At 38.7% G+C, this 13,413-nt stretch overlaps 1 long non-coding RNA gene across 1 annotated transcript; it reads right to left on the reverse strand.

Moving 5' to 3' along the window:
• Positions 1-10,139: 10,139 nt before the first annotated feature.
• LOC128812245 (uncharacterized) lies at positions 10,140-13,329 on the reverse strand. Its single transcript, XR_008438663.1, has 2 exons — positions 13,180-13,329; positions 10,140-10,528 (listed from the first exon to the last, which is right to left on the reverse strand). It is a non-coding gene; the product is annotated as an uncharacterized LOC128812245 (long non-coding RNA).
• Positions 13,330-13,413: the final 84 nt, after the last annotated feature.

A 13,413-nucleotide genomic window follows, 5' to 3' on the forward strand; every position in this document is an offset into this window, starting at 1 on the left:
GTACTTAATGAAATACGATTGCTTCAGCAGAGAGGGAGACTTCCATGAATGTGACAAAAGGGAAGACATTTATTGTATTTACCTATTAAATAGTTCTCTGTGGTGCATAAGATAAAGCTTTGTAAATGTAGGGAATGCATAATTTCAACAGCAAAATGTCCTAATTATTTTGGCATCCTCAAGGTGTGTTTTATGAAGGTGGATATTGTTCCAGGTCTTAACTGTCTTTGGTTTAATTCCAGGAGACACACAGTCTGTGTCTTTTTGAATTTCAGTGTTACTTTTTCCTTTTCATAGCCAACTTTTTTTCTCTTTCTGAAATGTGTAGCTTGGAAACGAGGTCCTTTTAATGAAGCTTTTGAGTCTCACAAAATATGATTAATCTGATTAGTGGTTCAGACTCTTTTTATGCTTACATTAACTAACACAAAGAGCCCCCCTACAGGTTAAAGTTTAAATGTGGATTACCAGATAAAGCTAGTCCTGACGAGGTTTCTATGGTGCAAGGAAAAATTGAATTTGCCTTTCACCTCATTTCAGCCTTTGTCATCCTGGTTCTTGCCCTTCTCCCTCATTCACAGTGAGTATATTAATTTTGCAGTAAAATCTTTAAGCAATTATGCAGATAGCTTGGAAAAAGCAACATACAAACACACTATGAAAAGCTTAACTGAAAAATGGACCCCAGATATTCATTAAAACCAGATGGTAACATTCTTAGCAGCATAACTTTGGATGTTTGGACTAAATTTGTGTTAATGTGTTACAACCAGACAACAAAAATGAACCAGTGTCATGACTGCATGTATGCTTGTATGGTGCTTTGTATTTACAAAGTAGTGAGGTATGGTACCTACTCTGTGAATGTCCTCTTTGATAAACAGCTAAGAAAGGCTATCCTTTCACACACAAACACATCCATCTTTAGATAGCATTCCTCTGTGGGAGGCTTGCCTTCAATTTAACAGATAATGAACTTCTTCAGATGAATCAGAAAATTGATAGTGAAATGAAGTTTAGTATTTTGCAGTGCAGTGTCTACCAATACAAGGATGTTTATAGTTTCAAAACATGGTTTATTAAAAATACTCATTTTTAGAAAAAATTTCTCATCAGTCTAGTAACCCTAGCTAATTTTTACCCCTAATCACTTTATTTTGCAGATTATTTGTGTTATTGCTCTTCCAGAAATGGCTATAAGAAATTGGAGACAAGCAGCACCTGCAAATAGCACTTAATTAAAAGCATGATTGTGTACAGGGGCTTTCTATATATTTCTCTCTCAACAATGAAGATGGAAAGGTGTTTTTTCTTTTCTTATATGGCATGCTCCATATGATCCAATAAAGCACAACTAACATAGCACACCAGCCAGGGTAGACTACAGTTTCCCCTCAGTGCACACACATAATTCCCATTACTGCTAATGGGAGATGCATGTCCCTACACAGAGGCAAGAGGGATCTTATATGTACATGTCATACATATGAAAATATCTGGCATGAAAAGAGGTGTCTGGTCCTGACAAATTGCCAGGAGGCTTTTTTTTTTTTTTCTGTTAATTATAGTAATTATTTATCATGCATTAAAATAGTGCCCTAAATTTGCATGGCACTACGTGCAACACAAATAAGCTGCATTCATTGCTGAAAGGAACCTACAATGAAAAGCTGACAAACGCGCACAATGTGAGGCACTGGTGCATCATCTGGAGTTACAGGAGGTAGCAATCCCCTTCCTGGAGATGGGGATTTTAGAGGCTGGAAGGGCCTGTCTTGGGACAGGGGGCAGTGTGAGCCCAGCTGAAGAGCCCTTATTGCCACAAGTGAGGTGAGGGCTTGTGCACAGCCCTGGGAATGGAAAGAGGGGCTGGGGAGGGAGTGCCTGCCCTGCCGGGAGCCGTGGCTGCGATTAGCAAGGGGATCAGAGCGGGCGCTGTGCCTGCAGTGTAGGGAGAAGGTGAGCTCAGCAGCAGCTGAAAGGCAGGGCTCCAAGAGAAAAAACAGCAGTATGCAAGGTAAAAGATGAAAGAGCTTTGGCTAAACCAGATCGAAAGGCAGACAAGCCTGATGGAGGGTAGCTTAGCCAGGAGCCAGAGAAAAAGGTGTTTTCTGTGACAGAGACAGGGACACTCCTGATTCACTGCTAGTGTCAGTCCTTGCGTGTGTAACCTTGGTCTTTTCTTATTGTTGGTTTTGTCTAGACTCGAGGAAATCTAGCTTTTATCCTGTTTGCAAATATGCTTTATACCATCACATATCTCTGAGTATATTTTATGTCTGTATCAGTCTGTGCCCTATGGGAAATGAGTCTGCTGACCAGTTGCTATAGGTTTCTTGGAAATTGGTAGCAAGGGAAGATGTACATAATTTCTGATGAGGGAAAGTATCAGGAGTCCTTGAAGAACAGATAATGTTCCACCTGGAGGAAAACTTTCCATTGGAGACTTGCACCCCCTGAAGTCCCAGGGAACCTAACTATGAGCACAAAGCCAGGGGAGAACAGCATCTTTCATTCTGCCGCTCATGGAAGTACTTGTATTGTAATTGAAATTTAATCTGAGTTCATGAAATGTTTATGAACCTGGAACAATTGTATAAAGTTTCAGTCAGTTGCACTGCAATTTTATTTGCGTATTTGTTTTTGGAAAGGAACATGGGCCTTCAAATACTGCAAAGAAGAATTTATTTTCCTTTATTTTTTGCATCTTGAGTTGGTCTAAAGTAGAGTATGGGAACCTCTTGAGTAATCCCCCAGCTTAAGAGGACTCAGTTTTCTTAAAAGAAATAGCTACAAGCTTTCAGCCCTTGTGTTATCTTTGAATCAGTTGAAAAATAACTGATGGCAATAAGCAGTGGCAGGCCTCCCAAATTGTCAGCGGAGGGCTTCGTTATGTATTCTTTCCCCCAGAAGGATTACCCAGGAGAGTGCAAAGGGGAGTGCAACTGCCTGAGTGCTGCTCTAGAGACACTGGAATGTGTTTAATTCAGCAGAAGCTGAAGGCAGTTAGAATGTTACACAGTTGTTTCCATAAGGGAAAAAAAAAAACCTCAGAGAAATACTATCTGAGGACTTTATATTATGTGGCTTCTTGAGCTACTCCGGAGATGCAGGTAGTTTAGAAAAATCTCTTGACCTTTTCAGGCTTCCTTCGCCATGATGGTTCGACGTAGCTGTGTAAAATGATAGGTAGTTTACAGCTTGCCTTCCCTGGGGTGAAGCTGATTTACAACATGCTTTGTATGTAATTTGGCTGTAGAGAGACAGTTTTACACCCAGCTTCTGCATTTTGGCTATGATGAGGACTGTAAAAACGCTGTGATCCTGGAATGTGCGTGTTCTTAAATTGTTTCTTCTTGGAGATGCAGAGCTTGCTGAGACTGGTGGTGGACTGAGGTAACCCACTGACCTAGTATCTAGACCTAGACTGATTAGATAATCTTCTGAATGAATGCATATTTACTTTCCTGATTCAATGGAGTTATTGTGCCTGAGCCAGTCCTGACTTACCCTCAATGGAAAGATTGGGCAGCTGCTTCCTTTCCTCCTTCTCCTCCTCCTCCTTCTCCTTCCTTAAGGTCACTAATGCTTCAGCTTAATCATGCATTGAGCAATCCTGAGTAGCAGGCCACACAGAGATATTAATTTTCTGGAAAGCAGAGAGGCACACATCCATATTGATGTGCATCAGCAAACCAACAGGTTTGGTGCCGGTGCCAGGAGCCCCCCTCTCTCCCCAGCTCAGCCACAGCAGTGGTGCTGTTGGTGCTGGGCTCCTTCTCCATATCCTCTGCTTCTGCTCTGCCCTCTTGCCCCATGGCCCTCAGTGAGCCCTGCTCACATAGCTCTGGCAGCTGCTCACCCCACTGATGGCAGCACTGTCATGTTCTGGGGACTGAAGCCATGTGGTTCTCCTGGCAGCCACCTGTAACCAATATCCATTATCGTCTCCCTTGTAGGACACAGTGCTGGTGCTGAGCTGACCACTCCTATTTTAGTTGTCAAGGCTGGATAACACTGGGGATAAAGTCCTGCATCTCATGAGCTCAGGGTTTGGTATTGCATGGGCTGAGTATAGGACAGCTTGATTTGTAGGATGGCTTGGAATAGAACACCATCCACCATGGACCAAGAAGGCTGAATTGCTTCCCCTTTCTTCACACATACCTTCTATTCATCTAAACTTCTAAATTTCTGCCCAGAGAATTGACATGATAGAGTCCTCTTGGACTACCCCTAAGAATCCCAGATGGCAACAGTAATTACAGTATGTTATTACCATGCTTAAATTTTAATATCTGTTAAAAAAAAAGGTAATGGCAAGGGTCTGCTTATTAACAGGTATTATCAGAACAGCAAAAAGCTATTGTACTCATTTTGGAAAACAGCTTAGCATAACATTGATGCTGATACTTTCAAAAGCCTAAGCTTACTATCCTAAATGTTCATTAAATTATTGCCTTAAAGCATAGTAGGTATTTGAAGAGTGATTTATATACTTGAAATAGAACAGAAACTTGCATATCAGCTATTTTTCCTCTGTTTCACACACACACACACACACACACACATATATATATTTATTTATATATATTTTGCATGTGTAATGACAAAAATTGTATCTATTCATAGAGAATGCATGAGTCTGTCTCACTGTTGCAGACAAGAAAACTGTAGATTCATTCATCCTTTCCTGATTCTTAATTTAATAGAAAAGTCAGCCTGGCCTTTACAAAAATAATTTGTAATATAATTGTTTTTGGAAGGGATTTTTTAGATGACTTTGGAAACAAGCTGTTTAAACCTCTTTGAATCTGTTATATTTAGTCAGGATAATTGATGTTGATATTATTTGTAATATTTTCAGTAATGTTTTATAGAAAAATGGACACGTTTTATAATTGTGACTGCCTATATTTATAGTTAAAGAGGCGGGGAGCAGAATTTGAACTTCTCTTTTGGTATTAGAAGTGAAAAAAATTACCTCAGCTGTGGGAAAGTTTGTCCAAACAAGCTTTACTGCTGGCAAGTAAGTATATCTTTCCTTCCCCTCCCCCAGACTGTTGATTTTATTTTTTTCCCTGCCATGGCTTCTTTTTCTTTTTATCAGGTTATATATTCACATTTCTCGACTGATGTTTCTTATTAAATTACAGCCACATGTTGTGTCAAATCATTTAATCTCTCAAGTTGAAGTCCAGTTTCATTGCATAAGAAAAATCTCTTTAGATTCTTTAGGACAAAAAGCATCATGTATATGAGTTCTCCGAAAGCATTTAATAAAGCATGAAAAGATATGACATCAATCCCACTAAAACACAAGGGCAAATGAATGATGTTACTGTAAATCTTTACATCAATCATGCCCAGGACTTTCGAAACAATATAGTTTTGTTTGCATTTCAGAAGTGACAAACAACTCTTCTGACTGGCTTAACATAGTCACTTTCCATTAGTCAAGACCAGAAGCAAGTCAGAATTAAAATGTGGCCCTTGGTTGCCAGGCAGCCGAGTTGTCTTGACATGGTGGTTAGTTTCCTTTTCATCCAGTGACAACAGTGAAATGAAAGAAGTTTTGAAAAACTTGATAATGGTTTTCAAAGGAGGAGGATAATTGGTGGGGCTAGCTTGTGCGGCTCTGTGTGGAAACTTTCGTCTGTGCTAAGGGAAGACTGTCACTAAAAATTTAAACTCTTGTACACAAACTTGACCTGGAATCTTCTCCAGGTTTTCACTGGTTCATTTGTAGAACACTTCTCTCAGCCCAAGGGGTGCTGGGATGAAAGCGTTAGGACAGATGGGTAAAGCCCCAAAGGAAGAAAAGAATCAATAGTTGTGATTTAATCCATCAGTGAAAGGGAGGAATTAAGTAAAATCCTTAAAATGGGGAATTTGTAAAAGATCTTTTGATAGTACCTATAGCTGAAAATAATTTATCATTTGATCGCTGTTGAAAGTTAATGGCATTTGGACTTAGAAAAGCATATTTTGGACTCATTCTGCCAGATACTAAGCAATTTTCCTGCTGTTATTTTTGATACTCTCTAGACAATAGATAATTTAATTCAAACAAATTTTCCCAAGATGACAAAAACCTAAAGCATAACAGGATGATCGCAAGATAAGCTTTTGCTGCTGATGTTAATAATGCAAAAGCTAATGGGACATTAATATTAATAATAATATAAGTTGATATGAAGTAATATTTGTGTTAAACTGTTATAAAAGTCAAATGTATGCATAGCTGTCCATATCATTCATTTGTTAAAAGAAAAAGGCGGGTGGGGGGAAAAGCTCAGCAAAATGCACCCATAATGAAAGAAGGGACCAATTAGGGTTGGATTAACATTCATGGTTATTTACAGTTGTTTTTGTACTTGTTCTTGTGCTCTGACTTCCTAAAATTTCACAACCCAAAGATTTAGAAAAATGGGGTTGTTTAGACGCGAGGTGCAATGAAGTGGCTGCAGCCATTGTGCAGACACCACCTCTCTCATTATACCCTCTCAATCAACACTCGGCACACAGGAAACCGCAATAAAGCCCATCTGCCACGGTTAATCTGCAGGCAAACCCACACCCATGTCTGTGCCCGTTACTCTCCAGCCTTATTATTCTCAGATCCAAAGCTTCATAAGGGATCAGCCAAAGTCCATTAAAGTAAATAATAGCTAGAAATGACAGGCTTAGCAAGGATTGGGAGGAAGTTGAAGACCAATCTGAGCTGTGAGCTCTGATTAATAGAGAAAAGCATTAGGAGAAAAGGGGAGAAAAATGACCTCAGCCTGCTCCAAAGAATTCCTGAACCTTGGTTGTTAGGGCAAGTGCTACCATCTGAGACGTTAGTGATCCTTGAATTTCCTTCACTTTGATGCAGCTCAAATGGGAAAATTTTGAAGGTTCAGCAAGGCCCCAGACCTCAGCTGGAAAGCCGTCTGGAGTCAACCCTGTCAAAATTCTCTTGTGGAAAAGAAAGCCTTTATTAGCTAGATTGCAACAAAAAACCCACAGCCTCTAATAAGAAGAGAATGCATGCTATAGATTGCATATACATCAATTATTAGAGGGCATTTAATTGTTCTCATCTGTATCCAAATGTGTGCAAAAGTTCTTTTAAAATACCAGTCAGAGTGTATTTAAAAAAACAAAAAGGCCCAAAACAAAAAAACCAAAACCAAACACCTTCTCAGACAATTTTTTTCTTCATTCAACTTAATTTTTAATAGAAGATTCAGTTCATTGCCAAGTGAGGAGGTACCCTGCTTGAGAGGACTGGTACACAAAGTTGATGCTTGTGAGGATGTTGCATGTAATGTTTGCTCTCCATTATCTCAGCTGTGTGTTGTACAAGAACAGAATATACAGAAACCAGCACCAAGTCAACCCTGCACAAGAATTCCTTTTTTTAATGCTAAAGAAAAATCACTGCTCTAAAAACAGAAACTTGGGCAGTTTTAAAAAATATTTTCTACTGTTTCTTTGCATATATTATCTACCTCTTTTCCAGCTTTATCCTTGGAAAATGTTTTTATTTTGATTACTGGGAAGAATGAACAGATGTTTACTATTCATCAGAATGTTTGTTTTTACTACTTTTTAAAAATCCATTGTGCAGTTAAGAAAGTGCATGTGCCACTGCACCTTTGCAACTTTAGCAGAGCAAAGTGCTGACAATAAGGAGTTTGTAAGTGATTTTAGATCCAGCTAAGGAATAGTGTTGAACTGATCAATCTCAGCAACCCAAGCAGAACTATTCAGAAACATCTGGTACAGCTGTACAGGTGTTTCTCTGTCCCTGATGATTTTTTGGGGGAAGATATTAATAATCTGAATGAGGGCTTCTTGTCAGGGCAGCTCTTATGATGATATATTCCTTCTAAAAGTTTATGTTACAGTATGTGGTTTTCATAAACAAGATGAAGAGGATGCAGCTTAAAATGATGATGCTGCTGTGAAATTGCTGATAACTTGGCTAAAGCCCTGCTCATGTGCACATGATGCAATTTTCATATTTTAATCCTAAGTAGAACTAAAAATGACAATTATGAAAAGACAAAATAGATACCACCAACAGCTGTAATTGCTATCTACACTGCTCAAGGATGGGCAAAAGACACAGTAAATCAATATTAAGATCTCTACATATGCAGGTATCACAAGGACATCATATAACATCATTATAAGAAAATCCTAATAAAATTTGGACAGTTATTCCAAAGAATACAGGATGAACATGGAGTGTGTGTGTGTGCAGCTAACTAGTTCTCTGCAGTTTCAGCTGATGTCACAAGAGAAAAGAAACATCTGCCTTTATAAAAGCATAAGTGTCTTTCTGTAGGAAAAAACCCCAAACATAGATTAGGACAAAACCTTCTTTTTTAATGAATGAATACTATGAATACTAGTGACAGTTCCAACATTTTTCTGTTGGTCATGTAGGAACTATAAGATTGGAAGGATGAAGTAGCACTGGTATTCTTTTCAAATACATAAGATACAATGCCTTTTTTTTTTGTCCTGAAACATAGGTATGTCTGTCATTTGGAACATTGAGCCTCACTGCTGAAACTGTGTCTAATCAGACAATTCCATATTAAAAAATTTAAAATATTTCCATGATCAAGAAATTGAGCATGATTTTCAGTGGAGTGGAATCAAGTAATATTACGATGCAGCTCATGCATAAGGTTTTGTAGTAATTAAAATACAATGAAATATGAAAATGTTGAATGTGAGCAAGATCTATATGCCACTAAATATTCAAGACACTATGATTAAAAAAAAAAAAACCATAAACAAAGTGTGTATGAACAGAAAAAGCAAGCTAAATGCTCTGTGTAGTGACTTCCTATGAAAAGGAACAAATAACCTACTTTTCTTTCTTGATTTATTCTAAAACTAGCACTATGATATTGCATCAAAAGCCCACATGTAAAGCCTTACTTTAGCTACAACCTCTTAGTGTTTTTATACCACTGTCAACTTTTCTGCTTAATGTAAAACAGAATTAGCCTATCACCTGTCTCTTGTCATACATGTGATGTTGTCCAAGATATGTTTCCTCCTGACCATACTCAGAGCTATCAAACAACATTTTCTGTACTCATCTTCCCACAGCATTGAAAGCAAGAGCCACATAGCCCATCATGGGTACCTTGGTGAGTTTTCTGTACTTTGCTTCACTGACACAAATGCATTTTCACATCTATTTTTTCTCTTGTTTCCAAGCACAAGACTGGCTAATATTAATGAGATGCACAGTAACTTCCTCTCAGAGCTCAGCCTCGCAGTGGAGATACATTTGGTATTAAATATAGTCCTTGTCCAAGGGATCAGGAGGAGCTGAACTGTTTAGCAACAATGTTTGCTGTTTGTTTAATGAAAGTACTAATAACACTACAAATCTGAGCAGGTTCTGGAATTCATTAGTTTACATAGGAATAGAAATAATCATCTCTCAGCAACATTTGATCAAATAATCTATCAATCAAAGGAGCTGTAGCCAAACACCTTTCTGTCTTTGAGGATTAAAAAACACAGGAAAACAGATTGTGGCATTGAATCCATATTGCTCCATATTGTTTTTTTGTACAGGAACTCCAGTTTGCAGTTTCCTCTTATATTATTGGTTAGCCTTCCTTAGATATTTTCTTGCTGGCTGTACTCTTAAATCTATCTGCAGCTCACAGATATTCCTATACATTTTGTTTATTTTACTCTAAGCTCCTTATTCCTTACTAACAAGAATATTTTTAATGACAGATTTAGTGTAGGCTTCCTGCTTATAAACATGAATTTGTGAATGCAGGGACAGATTTGCCCGATTTCAAAATATAAAACAGTAACAACTCTTCTGTAATTTTCTATTAAGTTCACCAAAAAGCAATGAGATTTTTCCCTGTAGATCACCAGGAGATTGTATTTTCTATAGCCCAGTCTGCAGAATGATGTCACCTCATATTTTGTTTAACACCTGGCATGTTGCACAGTCCCATATATGTTACACATAACTGGACAGCTTTAATGAGTGATTGCCTGGGTGTGTTTCAGTGTGGTCCAAATGTACAAACTGCAATTCTGGTTAAAGTTTACTTCTTTTAGTGAAATGCTGCAGGAAAAAAAAATCCTTACTATGCTGGTAAGATGACAAGTCTGTATCTTTTTAATAGAAACTGCAGTGAACAGAAATGGAAATCTATCCATTCCGATCAAAAGCTAATGACTAAAATTTTCTGGTCAACCTTTGGCATAATTTAGGGAAGTTAGGGCCAATTCACTTGCCATGAGGCATCTCTGGCCTTTAGGTCCCCTAGCATTTTTGACACCCATCACCTCAGGGAGCCAGTTCTCACTTTGCCCTGTTTACTGGCCTCAAAAGCCCCATTTCTCATTCTGTTACACTGCAAGGGGTAAGCGCAAAGCCTTCCTCTTCCTCTTTTGCTCCCATTCATCCTCACATCCAATAGCAGACAGCTTGTGCAGGGCACTATTGCTAGAACCATCAGGAACTTTCGCATCTGCTGCCTTCCTGAAATAGAAGGAAAATATAAATATTTGGCCCCGAGATAATTTATTTATATAGGAACAGAAATTCATTTCAGAGAATCCATATCAAGGACTCCCATGAGTCTTTTAGACACCCCAGGATTACCTCCAAGAGAGCAGGGACTTCATTTCTACTGTAAACACGTTTGCAGTTCACCACAAACATGTCAATAATGGTAACAAATGGCCCCACTATGTGTCGTACATCGAGAGCCAGGGGAAGCGCGTGCGAAAGCTATTTTTAAAGATGAGGCAGGAAGACTCATTTTACTTCATGAGTAACACAAAGATTAAAACAACTGATTTTTGAAAAATTGTTCCCAGTTTGGGAGGTGATGTATCAAAAATTTTTGGGAGTAAAGAGGGAGAAAAAGGAGCAATGAAGTGCTATTTATCCTGCCATTATCTTACCAGTCTGTGTTTCTTTGGACAGTAATCACGGGACCCAGATGCTAAGGGTAAGTGATATTTTCCCACAAGCAGTTTCTGGCTCGTTGGCAGCTTTTGTAGGCAGTTGTGTTGGCAGCCTTGGAGCTGCCTCTGGCTCTGTTTTGTGGCTTTGCTCTTGATGGGCTGCCTGGGCTGCCCTGTGCTGCTGGATGCCATTTCCCTCTGTCAGCCCATGGGCTTTGGGAAGCTTTGCACTGCACAAATCCCCTGTGAAACAGATAAATGGGCTCTTCTAGGGCAGAGGGGGAATCTGTTCCCTGGCTGTTGCAGACATTAGGTGAATTACTGTTTCATCCACCTGGGGAAACCTTGGCCATTTTGCAATTTTTGGTTTCCCTAAGCTGTAATATTCATCACAAAGGCAGAGCCAGGTACAGCCCCAGGTGTTAGTCTTAGTTCTCTTCCCCCCACCCCTGCTTTTTTTTTTTTAAACTCTTTTATCTCTGCTACTCTATCTGTGGTTTTTGCATACTTTTTGATTACACTCTCTTTATGACATATTAACAACACCACACCATCTGAAAGTAAACACAGTATCTCAAATATAACTATAAGATTAAAAAAAGATGAGTTCTGTACCTAACGCAGAAATGGCCGACTTTTTTTCTCCCAGTCATCTTTGAAATATAGAGAAGGTGTATAAAATGCAGTTTTAAGTAATTCTGCATATTCTGTATTGAATATGTGACTATAACTATCTCAAAATCTTTCCAAACATTATTTCTTCTATTAAATACATATGTTGCTATGCAGCCAATATAAAATATTTCTTTTTAAAATGTATTATTGAACAAAATTAGAGAATTATATTTATAAAATATACTCATAAGTAAGACTCTTGGGCTTCTTATTCAATCAGCTAATAATATTATATGTTTTTGCATTGTTTCCCTTTTTTTGCCTAGCTGATTTGAAAAAAAAAACTACATTTCTTGAGTGGTGATTAACTTCTCCTTTGTGGATTTCCAACTTCCAGTTTATTAATTCTGGATTGTTTGTTATAATTGGTAAATTGCATATTTGTGAATTATTATAATAAAAATGCAGAAAATTCGATTGCATTCTACTGCAGCTTCACCTGCAAAAGCAGATCTGTAGAGGAGATTTTTCCCCCTGGGTGCTTCTATGCACTTTCTAGTGTTCCCAAAAAGCTGTCAGATCACTTGTTAGATTTGACTGGAATTGTGTATCATTTTGAGATCACTGTTGTTCACAGAATTTCCTGGAAACTCATATACTGAAAATGTTTATCAATTGGTATTTCATATGCTGTTTGTTTGGATTTTTAAATAGTAATCATGAACTCAGTAGAAATAAGAAAACAAAAACCCTCTCAACCAATTTGTGTGAGCTCTTTTACACTTTGTTGTCACCAAATCTGTGTAATTCTATCTCTGTCAGGAAATTACCACATGCCAGAGATTCCTTGATGAAATGCTGACAGTCCATATTCCTAAAAATGTACGATTCTTAAAATTTATTTTTATTTGGCTGACATCTAAGACCGCTGTGGGTATCTTGGTCATTGTGAACGGATTGGTAATAAGTTTATCCAATATTAGTTCTGTCAGTATCTAAAGGAAAAATTGCTCCTCTTGCAAAGGGGTGGTCTTGGGTTAAATTTGCCTTTTTTTTCTCTGTTTTAATTCATATGCAAGTACAGAATATTCTAAATCTAGGCATATTTGCAGTATGTTTTTCCTCCAGTCAAGTTTTATCAATTTTCTTTCAGAACATTGTAACTTGTGACCAAATCTCTGTGATGAGCAGTCCTTACTGGGTTCCTGCTGTTTGAAGATTTGTGCCTGTTACCTAGAGTTTGCAGAACTGGACTTGTACACTGTAAGCTATTTGTCCCATAAAAGTTAAGCATGAGATGCTGTGAGACCAGTGGAAATTGTCATTTAAAATGTTTCCAGCTTTTCTGCATAGGTGAGCTTATACTACACAAAACCAAACCAAACCAAGAAACAATGAAACCACAAAGAAACAAACAAACCACAAAGAAACAAACAAATAAAAAAAACCAAACCAACAACCCCCACCAAACCAAACAAACAAAACCCACTAAAAGCAAGAAAGTCTAATGTTAGCCCTGCACTGTGGGCACAGTTGGACATAGCCCTGAACTGTTTCTGGAACACCACTTTCCAAACGGAATCCCCCTTTTTTTTAATGAAATACCTGAAGGATAACATTAGTGTTTCACACTGTCCGTCCACTTGGCCGCTGGCTCCTGTGCTTTCCTCACTAAACTGATGGAACTAAACGGGGTTGTTCCCGTTCCTCGCTGCGGCGCAGCGCGGCGCGGCCGGGCCTGGCGCGGCCCGCGGGCCCGCGGAGCCGGCGCTGCCGGGCAGGAGCGCGCGGCGGCCGCGGCCCAGGAGGGGTCACTGTTGGCAGGCGCGGGCCGAGCTG

This window comes from Vidua macroura, chromosome 10 (genome assembly GCF_024509145.1).
Source record: "Vidua macroura isolate BioBank_ID:100142 chromosome 10, ASM2450914v1, whole genome shotgun sequence".
In the NCBI taxonomy this organism is placed as follows: Eukaryota; Metazoa; Chordata; class Aves; order Passeriformes; family Viduidae; genus Vidua; species Vidua macroura.